At 39.3% G+C, this 15,237-nt stretch overlaps 1 protein-coding gene across 2 annotated transcripts in view; it reads right to left on the bottom strand.

The window, feature by feature from the left end:
* Positions 1-201: 201 nt before the first annotated feature.
* The window catches only part of LOC119728711 (PR domain zinc finger protein 14-like), a gene marked incomplete at its 5' end in the record, with an annotated part of 95,248 nt that continues 80,212 nt past the window's right edge, over positions 202-15,237 (bottom strand). Inside the window, 2 exon segments of one of the 2 annotated variants that reach the window (XM_038201050.1) lie at positions 202-1,124; positions 3,103-3,268. 2 annotated transcript variants of the gene reach the window in all.

Raw genomic sequence — 15,237 nt, 5'->3', positions numbered from 1 at the left:
TTAAACGAATCGTCAAGAATTTCGTGATGTGTATCCAAAAAAAAAATCACTGTTAAGACTTGGTGATGAACTTGAACTTGAAAAAATGCTGAATTTCGTTAAACTGTATTACAAAAATTCTTCAGATATTTCATTTTATACTTTTTTTTAAAATTATTCAAACAATTGAAAAAAAAAACGGGACTACCAAACAACAAAAAATTATTGGGAAAGATTTTTATTTCATTTATTTTTCTTTTTATTTAGATTAAAGCCGTCATTTACGGTCGCTTATGATCTGAAAACCACTTTTTGTTTGTTTGAAGTTTCAAAGATATTTCAGGCTTTAATGAACAGTTTCACTTATATACACTTCGAATCCAACAAGCACGGAAGTCAAAAAATGTACATTGCAAAATTGGCTGAACGTTGAATAAAAAACGAGAATGCATTTGCACAGTTTTTGAACAATACGGAGTCTTCTACATTTCAATAATATTCTAAACATAATCACTGTACTTAGTTTTACAGATATGTAACATTTGACGTAAAATTACGTGTAAAAGTATCTCCGTTTTCAACACTGCAAAAACTACTACTTTGCAACAACTTTATCAATAACGAAACCTTGACATAATTCTTTGATAGGTCAACTTTAATTGAAACCCAGTAATTTTAATTGACACAGTGGTTTATTAGCCAAAATAAATTAGTAAAGATGCCCGTCACCTAGTAGAAACGAAAATCTCAGTTGACCTAATTTTACGCCTTTCCGTGCAAAACTTTTGTACATTTTTAAGGGGCAGGCGTGTTTGCATCTCTTCGTGAAGATGCAATTATCGGGATGCCTTTTTTTGGCGTCATTAATGTTATTCCGGAATTAATTATCCTTTGCTTACGGAAACTTGTCAGAACGCTGACAAAAAAATATGTTTTTAAGCACAATAGGCAAAAAATACTCAAATTGTCAATTTTGATATGCCCATTCCTTCGTGAAAATTGTGACGAAATTTCAAAACAATAGTCATTGCACTCTAAAAAAATCCTCCGTGTTAACAATCGTCGGATGAACGCGTTCTTCCATCAATATGGCAACAGTACAGTGTTGAATAAAATCGTCTGTAAGATGCAGCTCAATGACAATCCTGTAATAAGAAATAATAAACAACAGAATTGCTTGTTTCAAATAATTGGCGACAAAAAAACAGTCGTGTGAAAAATGTACATTCCTATTTGGCTTGATGGCGCAATCATCCCATATGAGTTGACACAATTAGCCAATACATGTCTCGCCAGCGTCCTGCCCGGTAAATGTCTTTGCTGGGCCTAGCTCTGTGATAAATGGTAGGGCGTTTTTCGAGCTCCAGGAATGTTTGGGTTCTCCGTGGACAATTGTTGCACCGTTGCTTCGTTCATGAGGAATCTTGAACAAATCAAATGCTTTGCCTCACTACCTGGATCGTCGTATATAGTTAAGCCGGAAATCAATTTCTAATCAACGTCTCTAGGTTAAAAAAAAATGCGTAGAAAACGATTTGCTATGTTTAAATTTTTTAAAAGTGTCGCACATATTGTCTTTATGGAAATTAGTGCCTTTAACTGTTAATGTTTGTTCGTGTCTGAGTACTTACATCATAATATAGGTTTTCCCAGTTATTTTTACACTTGTATCACACGAATTCCCTATATCGATACTTCAATTTCGTCCCCGAACATCGCCAAGCTCAATTCTCAATTTGAATTTCAAAAAGCCGCCACTAGATTTCATTTAAGGTTCAGTATAATTCAAATTGTTAGCATTCCGATTCGTCCAAAATCTTTGAAATTCGTCTCGTGAAGAAATCGGCGTTGAATTGAACAAAGCAAATTCGTTTTTTGTCATTCGTTTTCATGTTGTTGTCATTACATTTCGTCCCTGGTGACTTAAATCGTATACGATTAGAAAATGCGCCCAATCTTTAGACTTATTTGAAGAATTATGCGTATCAAAACAATGATAATCCAACATATATTTCCTTATATGTACCCCTATAAAACAAAAGTAGTTAGCTGTAAGGTATGAATTTTTAGTTTCACAATTAACATTAGAGTCAGGAATTGACATTTCACAATATGCACTTATGACATGGACACTAAGCATTAAGTTCAAAGACCTTCTTAATGTTGTTCTTTGATAGACATCATACCTTATTTCTGTTGTTTTGTACATAAACATATATCAAAGAGCAACATTACGAAGGTGTTTGATCTTGATGCTTAATTTCCATATGCTATAAAGCAAAGAGCATATTGTGAAAGTTCGATTTCTAATTTCAATGTTAATTGTCAAAGAAAACTCAAAACTTACAGCTATACTTTCATTTATAAGGAAATATTTGTTAAAAATTGAAATTTAATTAATGCGCAAACAAGGCCAAAGATTGGGCACATTTTAAATCGTAACGTTTTAAGTCACCACAGACGAAATGTAACGACAAGAATATTAAAACGAATGACAAAAAACGAATTTGCTTTTTCAATTCAACGCCGATTGCTTCACGAGACGATTTTCAAAGATTTTGGACGAATCGGAATGCTAACAATTTGAATTATACTGAACCTTAAATGAAATCTAGTGGTGGCTTTTTGAAATTCAAATTGAGAATTGAGCTTGGGGATGTTCGCGGACGAAATTAAAGTATCGACATAGGGAATTCGTGTGATAAAAGTGTTAAAATAGCTGGGAAAACCTATATTATGTTGACGTACTCAAATGATTAATACCAAAGAAATTTAAATTGATGATGCACACAGGCTGACATGAGGCTTTCACTATAACGTCAAATAACGATTGATAGCCGAATTATGGCCACGCTAACAAAAGGAACCACATACATATTTTTATTGGGGGGGTCACTTTTTTTTAAATGACCTAATGATGATAAAAAAAGTCAGCAGTTTCATTGTATCTGTGGGCTGTGGGCACGTGCATACACATGTGAGGATAAAACCAAGCATTCCGATACAAATATCAAACATGCCCCTCCAGGCAAGACTAAACTTTCCCAAACAACATACCACAACGAGTTGTGTTTGACATTTGAGTTTCCTTAATTGTGAATGAATAATACATGTTATACATACCTATTGTCAAAAATATGCCGGCAACATTTGCTGACATCTCTCTGTCTTTATCTGGAAACCGTCTATCCGTCCTTATCATGTAGAACACATTCACATACACTGCTCCTCTCAGACAACCAGCTACTACCATTAACGCTGGCAATAGTGCAACTGGGAGAAATTTGAACTGGGGAAACCAAAACAAGTACCAAATGGTTAAGTACATCTATTGAATTAATATTAATCAATAGAGCTATTACCATACCATGTAAGTATGGACAGAATTTATGCATTCATGCAACACCGCTGCCCTAATCCCTACAATCTAGGTGATTTCTGTCCAAAGAGGGTCATTCATAGATTGTCAAGGACAACTGTATGTTTTTTATTCATGAATTCAATTATGTCTGGGCTATTTGAATATTTAATTGATATTTTCCCCCACAGAAGTGTGGTGGGAGTCTATGAGCGATACTTACCTGTAGAGCCACTACATTTGCATATTCCCCTTACCGGCAGGTTCCATTCGCTAAGAGTTTATACAACAGACCGTTTCCCCGTTTATTGTGCGTCACTCCTTCAGTCTGGGGACGAACGACGGTAGCGGCTTGGGATTTGCCTTTGGTCTTACCACCCTTGCCGCCCCGTGTTCCCTTTTTATGTTCAGTTCCCACTGCTGATCAGCATCAGTCGGGGTAGGCAAATCTTTAACGTGCTCTGGCGGGACGGCGAGACGTCATTGTCTGCCGAGCCTCGCACAGAAGACGAATTCGGGGCAACGCCCTTTCGAAGCGACTTTCTCTTCCTTATTTATTAACTTTCACTTCACGAAGAATTGTTACACAAAACACAACAAGGTGTTCTTTGTCTTACTTATCTTTTATTATTACAACTCTTGACGAAAATAGGAATACAGATAGACGAAGTACTCAATTATCGGAGGTACTGTAAAACATGTCTTATCTGTCCCGCCGCTAAGAGAAAAGAGGAAGCCAACATGGCGCTCGTGGCGCAGGGCAATGTGGGTAGCATTATAGAGGGCGCTGTTGTATAAACTCTAAGCGAATGGAACCTGCCGGTAAGGGGAATATGCAAATGCAAGTGAGTGAAGTTAGACTTCCCTTGATTTGAAAAAGTAATCCAGTTTTGAATGAGACACTGAATGAAAAAAAAATCGTTATTATTTGCAGCCCAAGTTATTTCTCACAGGGTACACTGATTTTGTGCCCCATTACCACTGGACTAGGAACCAATCTACTGCTACGCAGATTCATTTTGTGTGTAAAATACAGCTTTTTTTGAGAGAACGTTGCAGGTGCCCATAAAGAAATAAGTAAAATAATAACACATACAAATTGAAATGTCTTAAGAAAACCCCCCAAAAATCTGATTGATTGAAGAGCATGGACAGTTCATTCTTGAGAATTGAAATAAAACCACTGAAAAAAATCAAGATACTTAGAATCATTTGCTTTCCAATAGAAACAACAATTGCGCAAGATTTAAATGTAGGGAGCACCATGGAGCGTATTGCTACCAAAATAACAGATGTTCTTTCGGGACCACCATAGCCACGCATTGCATCCGTCTCAAATCAGTTGATGAACTGGTGAAATTTACAAGCTTTGATAGGTTTGCTGTTTTTTCATGCTTGGGCGCATCCTGAGTTGAGGTAGCAAAGGCCTGACTCAAACTAGGCGGTTCTTGAACCGCGAGTGTGTGTGACCTTAGACATCATTATAATGTGAAAGTTGCCACGTTGCATCTATGACCCAAGTTTGGTTCCAACTGGACTTCAACCTTTCAAATGCCACAAATTTTACGAAACCAAAATACCACACACATACTACATACACCAACATACATACATACATAGTGATTGCCAAATCTCTTTCCTGAATAAAGTCCAGAAGAGACAAAAATAACGACAAAATATGGGATGGAAAATTTGATACGTAACTAGACTAATGTTAGTGAACTAACACAGGGCTGTCTCAGCAATTGTTTTTGGTGATATCTGGCACGTACAGTTACAAGTACAAGTTTCATCCATTGCATTAGATATTGGGATGTGTACAATTGAGGGTGGTGTCATACAATAATACATGATGCCATTTTCATAGGGCTTCAAATTATACATCTTCAACGTGACATCACATGACACACGATGACTTCCCTTAAATTTTCATATACAATGAATATAACACATCCCGATTTAGGTACATACCAAGTTTCAACCCAATGGCTCACCTAGTGGGTTTGTGGTGTGTGTGCCCTTAGGCACGACACTTTGTTACTCATTGTTTCTTCTCCACCCAGGAGTAAATGGGTACCTGTGAAGGCAGAGATGGTTAGTGTAATAAGCAGGGTAATAACGATGTAGCAGCTTGAGCACCAATAATGGTGGATACGCGTGTGCTTTATAAAAACATTTTTCGTTCGAATTCACCGATTCTTATATTCAATTCGTCCAGCAACATCGATTTAGTACACTTTCTGTTTAATTTCGTCTTTTGTCAAACAATTTCAAATTTAGTCCAAACACATTCAAACAATGAGCATACTTTTTGATCAGGAGTATTAAATTTCGTCTCGTCTACGCCAAATCATGTTATTTAGAGCTAAAACTTGTACGGGTGTAACAATGGATAACACTCTCGAAAATAAACGTAAAGTATATTTACCAACAGTTTGAACAATTTCAACTCCAAATTTAGTTTCGTACAGATGATACAGCTTCTCGATTTCTTTACTGTCAAGAGCTTCGATATGTTTAACGGTATATTCCTTTCCCAAGTACTTTCTAGAGTTTCCGGCTGCTACGACACCGCAAACACGATCTTTATGTTCTTGTTCGTTCGTTAATGCAAGTTTTAGGTCCTCCATCTAATTAGAAAGGAGTTTAATTTTAGTGTCGCTGAAGCAACAAAGTTGTAGATGCGGAGATACTCGTAGGCGTAAAACGATAAATTAATCAAGATAATTATAATAGCCAGAAATTGTAAATACTCGAATATTGCTATCATTTTCTTACAGCAAAATGTATTTTGTTAACGAGCTAGGTCATATTTGTTGACGAGCTAGGTCATATTTGTTGACGAGCTAGGTTATGTTTGTTTAAAAACCTAAGGTGCTAAAAAAAATGTGTTTTTTTAAATTATCATATAATAAATAGAAACAATGAAAATATTAAACGTTTGTGTTCAATGTCATAAAACATGCAAGCTTGATCAACTTGGTATGAAATCAAATGGTGAAAGTTATAAGACTTGTATCGCGTGTAGGGATTAAAATAAAACAAAAATATTATTCGCAATCAAAACGTTTGTAAGTTTTGTAAAAGTGACATCTAAGCATCAAACCAAACGGTGAAAAATACAAAATCTGCGCTGAGTGTAGAAGTAAAGATTGCGGTGGTTCTAGTATCTGTACACACGGTCGTCAACATATCAGATGTAAAGATTGCGGCGGTTCTAGTGTATGTTGGCACAATCGCATCCAAGGGCAATGTCGAGAAATTAAGAGTGATGATGGTAAGGCTGTAGACTTTACTATTTCGAGATGGATCAGGAGTTGCCGCCGCTACGATAAAAATCAAAATTTATTTAATCCAGACCTCTTAATCGATACTAACTTTTTAAGAAGTCTTACTGAAGACTACAAACATTGTTATTACGATGATTGCCGAGTCGTTTTACAATACGATCGTTATGGTGGTGATATGGCAACGATTGAGCGTTTAAATAACTCGATCGGGCACGTTAAAAGTAATTGCGTGTTAGCCTGCAAAACTTGTAACGATAAAAGAAAATAAAACAAACAATAAACAAAAGTTTTAATCTCAAAGCAAAAAGCTCTTATAACGATTTAACGTTATTAGAGCATTTTTTGCCTCAATTTTTTTAAACACCTACTCCAGTAGCTTGTAACTTACTGGAGGTTCCGTGTAAAAGACTAACTTACTGTACCTGACGTCTCACAAGCGTCGCTTTATATGATCGCGTTTTTCAATCGGTACGACGTCATTTTCATCTAACGCTTGATCAAACGATGTTTTATCTTCGCACTAAAATAACGCTAACAAAGCCGTATTTTCTCTAAAATCTTTTAAAACGCTGTTGTACTTTTGGGTCAGTAACCAACAGCTGTGATTGACGTGTCTTCCGCTAAACGCCATCTTGCTTAGCGCACACGTCTTTTTACGATATTTAATCTGTTGATCCGAAGAGTAACGGTAAACAGCGTAGCAACACCTTCGAATTCTTTCCTGTAAATATCGATCGCTTCGTTGAGCGTCATCTTGTACAATTCTGGATCGCAGAGGTATACCTCGGGATCTGCGTGAACCCACTTACTTTCGATGTACGTTTTATTTTTAAAAACAGTTAGGGCTACCGGATCCGTGAGCGGAATTGTCGTCGTTACTTCTAAAATCGAGCCAAAGACCGTACTTGTCTTTTAGGTAGTCTCCGAGGTCACAACCCGTCAAATTTAAGTCTTTAGCTACTCCGCGCCCGCTTTCGGTATCGCTGTCTCCAAAGCACTTGCTAATTTCATTCCAGTGTTGTTACTGAAACATGCCTTGACTGTAGAGTTGATTTGGTTTACCTTCTAAGGTCACCGATGTTTTGGTTAATTTTTGGATTGTCAAATCGCTGTGGATTTTTGACCGCGGGATCTTTAAACAAAAACAAAATACCCTTGAGACTCCTGATTGGTTGATTGACACTGACATTCCAAAGCGTGTCCGATTTGTTGACGGATCTTACTTCCAGCGAGTGGATTTTAAACAGGTATTGCGTTAAACCCCGGTGTTTATTTCTGACGGTGATAGCTAGGTCTCTCTTGGTCACCACTTCGTATTCGAGAGTCAAATCTGAGATAAAATACATCGCCGACGTATCTGTACTGTTGACGACTTTTTCGTGATCGTTAAACTTTATCTCGTACGTCAGAGGTTAGTTTAAACCGCTGGAGTAAAAAGGGTGATGTGAAGTCAGTATGTCAATGTCCAGGGGAATACAATATCTGTTACCATAAGGCATCCGCGAAAGCTTCATCTTTACCGTTGTTGGCACCCGCGTCAGCATCCCCATCCCCCGTTCTTAGTTAAGACACATTTTCTTTTTCTATGCCCGAGTACGCCATGTTTGGAGTCGTCGAGCTGTTGAGCCAATTGTCTTTAAAGTTGTGATACACGTCGGCGTGACGATAACTCACGATTTTGTTACCTTGAAGTCTGACGCTGATTTCGCCGACTAAATTTCTGGCCAAATTACCAAAAATGGTTCTGTTGTCGTCGCTTCCACCTTCGAGTTCTAAAGAGAAAGCTAGTTTACAAGTGCCTGGTACGATCACATCGTCTACACCCAATCGAGGAAACTTGACCCTCAGCGTTTGCCCAGCCGATATACTACTAGAATTGTGGGTGATGACCACCTCTCTTCTCTCGCCTTAGATAGTAGATATGGGTATTTTTAAAAGCCTGCGGGGGTTGAGTTTTTTTCCGTACGCATTCATTTTATTTATAAAGAGTTTTAAATTTAAAGGTATCTGTCAGCCAAGAAGCCCACCAATAGCGTTCCTCCCGCTATAAACGCGAGTTCTATTGCTATTTGGTTGGTCGCTAGGCTCGTAAAAATCTTCGAGTTTGGGTTCGCGTTGCAGTCCTACTGGTAGATTCTCCGATCACTTTGTTGTAGTAACGTTGCAACGCTCGGTCTACGTCGGAAAATGTTTCTTTAGAGGCATTTTGTTTTACGATACATTTTTGTTTTCTAGATATTTCGTTCGTTCTCGTTAGCACCGATCTGTGGCGGCCGAGAGTTGTTCTATCACTAAATCGTGTCTCTTACGCTCCTTGTCGACTTGACTCTGTTTCATATTTGAAATTAAAAAGTTTGAACCCGTAAAAGCTAAGGCGTTGACGATCGCGCTTCTTAATCATCATAGCAACGCTAGCCATGTTATTATAAACGTCTTTTATATTAAATAATATGAAAACATTATCTAAACTGTATCATAGCCAAAGCGGTAATTGGACAGGTGAAAGCGCCGTCGACCATTTACACGATAAAACTAAAATCGATAAAAAAGTAATCAGAGATTGGCTTAAAAAAACAAGCAATCTGGCAAATTTATCTACCGGGTCCTGCGTATGTACCCAGGCCTACGAGTACTTCGCGAGAGTTTGAAACACCAAACGACTTTCACCAAATGGATGTGCTATACCTACCCTGGGATACAGTAAAACGCAAGACTTATCAATACGCTTTGACGGTTGTTGACGTTGCGAGTCGATACCACGAAGCAGAACCTTTGGTTTCGAAAACGGCTGATTCCACCAGAGATGCTCTCGTCAAGATTTACGCGAGATCTCCTTTGCGTTACCCTAAAACGTTGAGGGTAGACGCCGGTACCGAATTTAAAGGCGCTTTTAAACAATTGATGACCTCAAAAAACGTCGAGATTATCGTAGGCGAACCCGGAAACCACCGATCGTAGAAAGATTTAATCGAACGCTAGCCGATAGACTGTTTGGTCATCAGTACGCTCAAGAAATGTTAAATCCCGAGAGTAGAAACACGCAATGGGTCGAGCGATTACCCGGCGTGATCCAGGCAATAAACGACGAAACGACAAGATTACTAGCTAAAGCACCGTCACAGGCGGTTAAACTAGAACAGTTCCGACAATTGCCGGCTAACCCAGTTAAAATAACAGAGCAGAATTTTACCGCAAGACGCTATGGTTAGATATTTATATTACCCAGGCGAACAACAGGGGTAGGGGGGGGGTACTTCGAGAAGAGCCACGGATCCAATTTGGAGTGTAGACATCTTCAACGTTGAAAAAAGAACGAATCAATTTAAAATGGTTAACGGAAAAAAGTGATGACGGGCCCCACGCTGTATTACCTGCAAGACGGCCCAAAAAGGAGTTTTGTTAGACACGAGCTTCAAGTCGTACCCGAGGACACGCAATTACCGCCGTAGTGACCAAAAGCCAGCGTGTTTACACCGTCCGGTAAAATGTACCTCTTTGTGTCCAACGGACTCAACGATAGTTTATTTTGAAATACGGTGTAAAGGATGTGATTTTCCGATCTAATGTGAGTCATGGTTTCGTAATGAGATTTCTTGTTAAAGATGCAGTCGTAGTAGTGTCGGTGTTTTAATTTCTTAGAGGTGACCGATTTTTTTAGGTCTTATACAAACGACTTCTTGGATTATTTTACCTCCAAACTCGTTTTAAATTTACCGATCACTTTCTTATTGGTTGGGTCGTACAAAGGATGATCGTTGGATAATTTGAAAGGTCGTATTGTTAACCGTTTTCCTGCATATCTTTGAATACGTCGTCCGTGTGCACTACTAGTACCAAACTACTAGTATCAACCTGATTTTGTCTTTATACTTGTCTTCTAAATGGTTGTAATAAAAATCGTTCATCAATGGCTTAGATAGATCCAATATACTCACTCCGCATAGATCGGTTTGTTTAACACGGTTTTAGTCTTGTACATTTCGAGAAATGACAGATCGCATTCTGGAAATGACGTCGTCGTTTTGTAGCTCGGTTTCTGGATAATTTGTTCGTATTTAGATTGATCGTCTTTGTTATTGTCTCTGAGTAGGTAACCGTCAATCCGGTTTCTGACGTTTTCCATCGTCTTACCAAACACGCTGTTGTTCATCAGTTTAAAAAAGTCTTTCTCAAAATCAGAGGTCGCTTTTGTTCTGAGTTGCTTGTTTTTGTCGATGTAAGATGTCATTCCAAGGCATTTGCTTAAATTGTAGCGCTCGATGCACCTTTTTAGTTTCAAACCGAGTTTCAGATACAACTGCAACGTAACGTAGTGCAAAACATATTTTTGTTTAGGATTAAGGGTACACGTTAATTTTTTGCACGTTGCTACTAGGTTCGGTATCCAATAACCGTATAGATTGTTTGCGTCAATGTAGGTAATGTAACTCGACGGCTCGTTTGGATTATGGTCGGGTAGGTATTTGTTGTTGGCTTTGTGGTATCTCGAGAATACCACCCACGCTCGATATCCCACCGCGTTTCGCTTTCTCAAAAAATAAATGTTTGTCTACGTCTTGTAATAGTTCGAGTTTGTTTTAACAAGGCGTCCCACGACAATCCTGGTGCTGTGTAGTAATTAGCTGGATCTAATGCATAGTTTGTAATACACGTTTGCGTAAAGTTTTCAAATACGCAAGCCAGTAATAACGTGTCCTAAGTGATGTACAAATCGTGATATTCCCCCAAGTTTTTGACGTTTAACTCATTCCACGTCAGTTTAGCTCTGTCGTAGTCCTCTCGCGATATATTTTTGTCTTTTAGGCTGCTGTAAAATTGTTCGATGGGGGGTAGGCTGGTCTCTTGAAATCTGTCAAACGAGTCCATGTATTCGTACGGATAAACTCCTTTTTGTAACAACGAGTCGATGTTTTGAGGATTAAAATGTTCTCTGAGTAGTTGAAACGACTCTCTTGGACAAGCTTTAGATAATCTATCCAACGAAGACGCCATAAAATTAGATTGCAGTAGGCGTGCGCGGCACCTCTATATCTACCAGTGACGTGAAAGTGATTTCTCAACTTTCTAAATTTGTTGATTCTCTTTTTACAGTCGAAACATTTAGACTCGATAAATCCATTTTTGTTTTCGTACTGATGTTCTTTGATTTGTTTTTCTGGGTTTTTTTGGGGGGGGGGGGTTCTGGCACTGTGCTCGCGTAATAGGGATAAATTGGTGTTTCGTAAATCCAACACGCGTTTGTTTTATCATGATATTCTTTAGCTCGCTCGTTAAATTTCATGGGTTGGGGTTTTTTAAATATGCAATTTATGTCGCTTTGTATTTTTAACATTTTATTTACAAACTTTGATGAAGGCATCTTTACCTCTATAAGTCACTTGATACGCATTGGTGCCGTCGCATCTAACTACTACCAACGAGTAACCGCTAGCTTTGTGAATGTTTGTCTTTTTGCGTGTTGTCCTTTTTTATCGTCCGAGTTTTTTTCTAATATCGATTCAAAGTCGGCGTAAACTACAAATGGTGCTTTTTTGTTTAAACCTGTAGTTTTTAAATTCTAATATTGGCACATCGTTTTCGTCGACTATCCACTCTCTATTTACGTATTTTCGCTTAGCGGTAGGAAATACAATCTTTGACAGATGTGAATCTATGCCATTACAATCGCGGTCATGTGTCTATCTCATTTTACTTGCATTCTATAATGGCACAGGCACCTTCGACAAAAATGTTTCTTACTTTTATGTTTTGTAACGTTGTAAACCAATCTCGAAAAATTATTTATCCAGCAGTAGTGATGCTTGTCGCCCTCAGAAAACAAAAAGCAGATCGATAGGTCGTGACTCTGCTTTGTAGTTTTTAGACACGTTATAATGAAGGGATTAAATGAGAACTTACCTGTTTGAAATTTAATCCTGATTTTATGAGAAAGGGTGAGTGAGACATTACGTGAGATCCCGCCACGCGCATGCGCAGTCATTATTAAATGCGTCAGGATATGAGACCAGATAAAAAACCAAATCCCATGGTAATGCTGAAGGGTATAAATATAGAGAACTGATCCTGTTTATTGAAAAAGGGTGGGAGTGGAGGGCACGTAATCTCTCACTCGCCCTTTCTCATAAAATCAGGATTAAATTTCAAACAGGTAAGTTCTCATTTAATCCCTTCATTTTATTTCGAAATCTCGCGAGAGATTCCGTGAGACTTTAAAGCACTGGTCAAATATCCTGCCCACATAAATGGTAAACAAAGGGTGTTTACATGAATGGTCTTTAAGTGTACACATAAATGTAATAAACAAAACTGCAATGAAACCAAAGCTGTGTTATAGTGCTGTTTTACTTCTTTAATTTCACTGCACTCAAACCTTCACGTTCAGGGAAACACTATGTTGGTACACATTCATCAATTATTTATTGCCTATCCTGGGCAAGAGGCAAGACAAATTGATATATACACTGTATGTGTCTTATGTTAATAAACTTGGCAAATACCTGAAAACTCCATATTATCTGAAAATGTGAGCACAACAGCTCACCATTGGGTGCTCCCTTTTGTAATTTTTTAGGGAAACAACAAACTTGTTCAAAAACAACTGTTAATAAAACTCATGACTGTATTCAATCCAGCCCGAATGCATGACTTTCCTCTTAAATTGGATCGTAACTGGAAAGCAGGCTGTGTGCCATTTCTGGAGTGGCCTGCACAGGTTTGTTATAGTACTTTTGAAAGGTGGTTTCTGTCGCCCACCCTGCAGTTTTCAAAATGTCTGAAATTGGCACTCCCAATTTATGAGCAGCTGACGTTGCCGCTGCTCGTGTCGAGTGTGCCTTGAATTGTGATGTATCGACTCCTGCTTGGAGCAGCAACTGTGTTCAACCATCGAGCAACGGTGTCCTTGCCAACAGCAGCATGGGGGAGTTTGAAACTGATGAAAAGCTGTTGCTCTGTGGTATGTTCCTAGAATCCTTGCGTCGTAGGTGTTCAGTCCGAGCAAGATACTGTTTTAGGTAGGTGTGAACACACAAACGCCTGTCTGGTGGATATGCTTTCAAGGTGACCACCAGTCCAGTATTGCCAGGGCGACTTTGCTTTAACAGATCGGCAATGGTGAAATAACCACGTCGTGTTTAAGCTGCACCATGTCCAGACGTAGTTTGTGCAGAGTCTTTCTTCTCTGTGCTGTAACCAATCAGCATTGCCAACTTGAGGGTCAGGTCTTTGAGTAGCCTTGACCAAGCCGTTGGGCTTATCGATTCGCCGATAAAAAAAAATCGCCGATAAGAAAATCCCTAATCAATTTGGCAAGGCATATCGATGCCCGTAGGCTGCTAGTGAGAAAGCAACTTGTCCCATACAGCAAGGCTATGCTTGCACATGTACGTACGCACGTACATATACATGTACATGTACATCACACACGTACTCGTACAACAGCCATACACACACAGTACTGTACATGTACATGTACATGTACATGTACATGCATGAGCTAGTCCGCGTAACCCAACGCCTTGATGGTTTTGAGTTGACCCAGCAAAACCTATTACGGTAATGAGGTACCACCCCCGCGTATATACTGAATTCTCATTGGTCAGCCCGCGATAGGCTAACAAACACGTCGCATCCGCGAAGAAACGCTGCAATGGCGGCCCGTTGCTAGTGGGTGAAAGTCGTTCAGTCCCAGTCTGTCCGAAGCAGTATTGAAGGCTCCAACGAATTCTGCAGGTAATGCTGTCAATAGACGATCGTTGCCCACTCAAATGGATTCATTACACGAGCCGAAAAACTCGAATCAATGTCAAATTGTTGAAAAAGTGACGAACATTTCGCTCTCGCTAAAAAGACATGGAAGACGCCATGATGACTAATGCATTATGCATGCAGCGCGACGTCACATGATTCTTGTGAAGCTTACGATTGGTCAGCTTAGAAATGAATTAATCATACTATTGGGAAGGTTGTTTCATGTAATTGGTCCAAGACGAAACTACATATTCATCACGGCATACCCGCATAACTGAAGCCCGCCCATTTTTTTCCAAAACTGGAAAAAAAAGTAAAGAAAGACATTAAACCCGGAAGTTGCAGACCCAACAAGGCGGTCGTTCGACAGGCCACGCGGCGCGTATATCCCCCACACGTACGTACGTACACCCACACGCAGAACATAGTAGGCCTACATTTACTGCCTTATTACACCATGCGTACAGTCCGTACTCACGTGTTTGTGCTTGCTGGTTGTGTTAGTACCAAACCGTTCGTACGGACAAGGGTCGGTGGTACGGTACACGCACGGACAAGGGTCGGTGGTACACGCACGGACAAGGGTCGCGTTGATTGTGGGTGCAGGGCCCGATTATCTCCCTTCGACAAAAAGCCGAGAGACCGCATTGAACAAGGCTAGTCTTTGAGGGACAGTGTGCCGGCTGGAGACAGTCGGTGCAGATAGTCAAATACAACTTGAACATCCCAAATTGAACTGTATCTTGGTGCAGGGGGCCTTTGTGTGTATGCACCTTTAAGAAAACGGCTGATCAAGGGGTGATTTCCAACAGCAGAATCACCCTCTAAAACAACGAACGATGAAAGAGCACTACGTGCAAC

This window comes from Patiria miniata, unplaced genomic scaffold (genome assembly GCF_015706575.1).
Source record: "Patiria miniata isolate m_02_andy unplaced genomic scaffold, ASM1570657v1 HiC_scaffold_20, whole genome shotgun sequence".
NCBI classification, from domain to species: Eukaryota; Metazoa; Echinodermata; class Asteroidea; order Valvatida; family Asterinidae; genus Patiria; species Patiria miniata.
Note: the sequence above shows the minus strand (reverse complement) of the source record. Positions and strands in the feature narration are given on the sequence as shown.